The sequence below is a fragment of the Canis aureus genome, chromosome 13 (assembly GCF_053574225.1).
Source record: "Canis aureus isolate CA01 chromosome 13, VMU_Caureus_v.1.0, whole genome shotgun sequence".
Taxonomy (NCBI): Eukaryota; Metazoa; Chordata; class Mammalia; order Carnivora; family Canidae; genus Canis; species Canis aureus.
The window spans coordinates 32,994,554-32,999,035 of NC_135623.1; positions in this window are offsets into that span (position 1 = coordinate 32,994,554).

A 4,482-nucleotide genomic window follows, 5' to 3' on the forward strand; every position below is an offset into this window, starting at 1 on the left:
CCAGAAGCTGCAGTCTGTGTTCTCTCTCTTCAATTGTTTGTGGTTCTTTGACATGAGTTTAGTGCCAAGTCTTTCATGGGCCAAACACTTGAAGAGTCTAAAAACATTAGTCAGCCTTAAAAGATTATCACTGTACTGCTCAACATCCACCAAATTTAGAAAAATAATCCAATGTGTACCTTCTGCAAAAAATCACCCCAGAAAACAAAATATTATTCCTAGAATACAAGTAGGGTTGCCACAGACTCATTGCTATCTTGGAGATAGAGGGTAGACAGAGAAAATTTTTGGCTTTAGCCTCAGCAGGATGTCAGTTCATCTTTATTGAATGGAATCCACCACCACTTTGAAGCTATCTATTGAGAGAAATATCCCAAAAGTAGTTCATTTGTATACTCTGCCCACACCATACTTTTGGAGAAGGACAACTGTCTTATCTTCCCTCAGGTGGTGACATTTAAATCCCATTGCTTTCTCAACTAATTGAGACCTTTAGGGGTAAGGGAACACCAGTTATTGGTTCTAATTTGAGGTCTATATACATATTTTAATTGGTTTCCCCTTTTAGTTTTCTGCTTTTGGCATTTCAGTGCTGAATTGAAGGTGAATTCTTTTTGTGTATACGTGTTCATTAAATAACTCAGAATTAACAGAACTGCTTGCTGGGGAAGAGGCTATTTCATTCTCATTTTTTCTTTCTTCTGGGGAATCTCCTTCAGATTCTTAAATGAAGATGCTGTTGGAAATTGTGAATCTGTTCCACCAGAGGAATAGTGAAGGCCAATGTCTCAGCCAGGCAGTCCTCATGTTATCTTTTCCTCAATGTTTTAATGTTTCCATCCCTGAGTGGGTTTTCTCTACAGCAGCAGAAGAAAACTCTAGTATGTTACTTCTTCTTCTTATTCCTATCTTTGCTTCAGGAAGGCTCAGCCAGGTTTGTACAGTTAAACCCACTTAATTTTGCCTCTTTCCTTACCTAATGCATCCAGAGTGAGCACAATTTTCCGAATCAGGGAGCCTCTTTTTGGTTTTTGTTCCAGATATTTTTAATCAGCATTTTACAGTAGAACCCATTTTTTTAATCCCAACAGTGAGAGATTTGAAATTATGAGTTCTGGGACTGCCGAAAGCATCAACTGTTCCAACATCAGGAGATATTTTCCCATCATTCATTATATTAGCCGCATCTTGGACTCCAGTGATCATTGTCTCCCCTGATTTTCTTTGTGTCATCATTCCTGTGTCTTTCCTTGGAGTCCTAATTCCAACCATTTTTAAATTATATTTTCAATACTCTCAAACATTACCTGAAGTATTTTGCTACACTAGACACATTTTTGAATATCAAAAAAATATTTATTTGATTTTTATTTTACTGATATTCATGGTCTTTTTTCTCAAATATGTTTAGATTCTTATTTCATATAAGTGCCTGTCTTGCAAAGATGTCTCCCAATTTCTCTGACCATGGATGTTAATACCACTTAGAAGTCAATTCTGTGTGTGTGTTTTTTTAAGGGGGGTTCTTCTTTTGTTTACTGATGTATCAAGTGTCTAGAACAATTCCTGGTACATGATTGTGACTCAATGGATGTTCACTAAACAAATGATTGTGATCATTTTTCAGCCTTACTTCAAGATTAGTCTGTCCATGGTTTTAATCTAGAAGGAGTCAAACTAAAGACAACCAATCTACTGCCACTCTTCTAGGCCTGGAATTAGAATCTTTCACAGACATCCCTGAAAGCAAGATACAATGCGGTAAGTAACTGTCTGCCTCCTTAGGGCCTTAAAATTGTGACTGTAAAAAGATTTCTCTTTTCCTTGGAATCTTTACTTTAGCCAAGCATGCACTCTTGATGTCTGTTAAATCTCCAAGCACTGTTTAAGGCCAAGGCAATAGATAGGGACATTCATCTATATTAAAAAAATAGGCACATACCTCAACAATGAGCAAAGTGACCCAACAGGTCATTCTTCAGAAAGGATCATTTAAGACTGCTTTTTCAATTAATTCAGACTATGAAAACAATAACTGATAGTTCTAATTGTTTTTCCCTTATATACAAATTTTAAGTTTGCTTCTCTTTTGAGCTCCTTGTTCTGGCTATCAAGAACCCATAGAACCGAAACCTAAATAAAGCATTGCCAGAATTTAGAGCCACTCTCTTTGACAAGTCAGAATCCTTGAACTCTCTGTATCAATTTTGCCCATAAACTTATCCCCTTTTGTTTATCCCAGTGCAAGTTTCCCCTTGCAACCACATAATATAGCTATTAATTATATATTATCCTTACCCAAACTGAAGTTAAACATCATTTCGCTACTCTGAGAAGAGGAGGGTAGAGTGGGTAAATAAGCCAGGAGCGCTTAGGGAAAATTCTTAATGGAAAACAGGTCTAAGCCTCCGTATAGGATAATCCCTTTTGATATGCGAGTATCTTGTTTGAGCTCCTAAATCCATCATTTGCCTTATTGTCTCCATTTGTTAAGATAAGGAACCTGAGCTTTAAAATAAAATGTTTGTAAAATCACACAGCCTATCACTGGCCACAGTTTCTAACTATGTCCCTTATTCTCTCCATTACTGAAAAACTATATCTGTAAGTATATGTAAGAAATTAACATCTCCAAAAATAATTCCTCAACACTTTTGAAATTCTATTTATATCATCTCATTAGTCTAGAATATACTACATAGGTGTTTTGCCTTTGGTTACACAAGCAAGGCTAGTACCTCAAGAAAGATGGAAAAGTGTGTTCCTTACCCCCTTCCTTAAGGGCTATTTTCAGATAAACTTGGAATATTTAAAAAATACGGTTTAAGGCCATGATGTAGGACCTGAGCCATGTGGCCACAAAGTGATTAAATCCTGACCAGGGCAGAGCCACAGACAGTATTTTGGAAGAAGAAGAACAACCCAGTGGACAGGGGTCTGCACCAGCCAGTCAGCAGCTATATGGATGGGTAGCATGGAACCAGAGGAAGGAAGCCACATCCCCATCATGCCAACAAGAGCACCCCAGGGCTTGTAGGGATGGCCAGTGATCCAGAGGCAGTTGTAGTGTAAAATACAGGGTGAGAAGGACCAGGACGAGGTGAGAAGAAGGCATGATGCCACTTGCAGACACCTCTTCTGTGCCAGGCACTGTGCTGGGCATCGGGGACCCACACCATGTTGTGTGGGCACAGGGGTGGAAGTGGTAGGAGTCACCCCAGGTTCTGGTGCCTGGTGCACACAGCAGACAGATGTCAAATGGATATTGTATGCATGCAGTAATGGTACAGCCAGCCTCAGAGGGCATGCTGGGTGTTGGCATGCCAAGAGGGTGAGTCAGCCCCATGTACATACCGGCCCCTGTGAGCCTGAGAGCCACTAGCCAAGCCTGGGATCTGCCTGTGAGGGCATGTCTGTGTGAAGTGGTGGGGACCCTGTGCTAATCCCAGCTGTCGTCTTCACAGGTTGGGGAGGGGGTAAACCATCAGAGAGGGACCACTGAAGCTCAGCTTCCCTGTCAGCCGGAGAGGACAGCCAGCCCCGGGGCCTGCCCACCTGCCTCTCCTTCCACTTTGGAAACAGGGCTGATACAGTAATCAGGATGCCACATATGGCCCCTGGAAGATGACTGCTCCTTGGGCCTTTGTTCGCCTTCATTATTCTGGATGAGGTTTTGTTTTGTTTTTTGTTTTTTTTCCCCAAGTCATAAAAATAACATTTTTAATATGTGGATTTTTTTTAAAGAAAAAAAATACGGTTTATATTTTGGGCTATGATATTAAACTATAGACTGTTCTGAATTATCATATTTAAATAAGGGAAAGAAAAGGGCAAAAAGACCAGAAATATCTAGAAGAAAAAAATTTGTGGCAACAAAATACCAGGAAACTAAAAATTGAAAAAATAGAATAGATTCTAGGTTGGGAGAAGATCCCTGAGATATCGGGATTTGCTCCCTTTATATTCACTCTTTCCCCATTTTAATCCTTTCTCCATTTTCTTTAGTTCTTTCCCCTCTTTGCCTTGTCATCTCAAGCCCCCTAATACAGAAAATAAGCATAGGAAACATAGGAAAGTCCTAGAAAGGTTTTAAAAAGTATTAAAAATTATTAAGGTATTATTAAAAAAAAAGTGAATATAGATATAAAAATCAGATATGCTTTTAAAATATTATACAAGCTTTAGCAAAAATACCAGAGCTCATATATAAAAGTGAGTAGTATTCACTTAAAACCTTCAATGATGGGCAGCCTGGGTGGCTCAGTGGTTTAGTGCCGCCTTCAGCCCAGGGTATGATCCTGGAGACACGGGATCGAGTCCCACTTCGGGCTCCCTGCATGGAGCCTGCTTCTCCCTCTGTTTCTGTCTCTGTCTCTCTCTCTCTCTCTGTGTCTTTCATGAATAAATAAATAAAATCTTTAAAAAAAAAAAAAAACCTTCTATGATAATGCAAAGGCTACTACTAGAAATGCAAACCTTCAG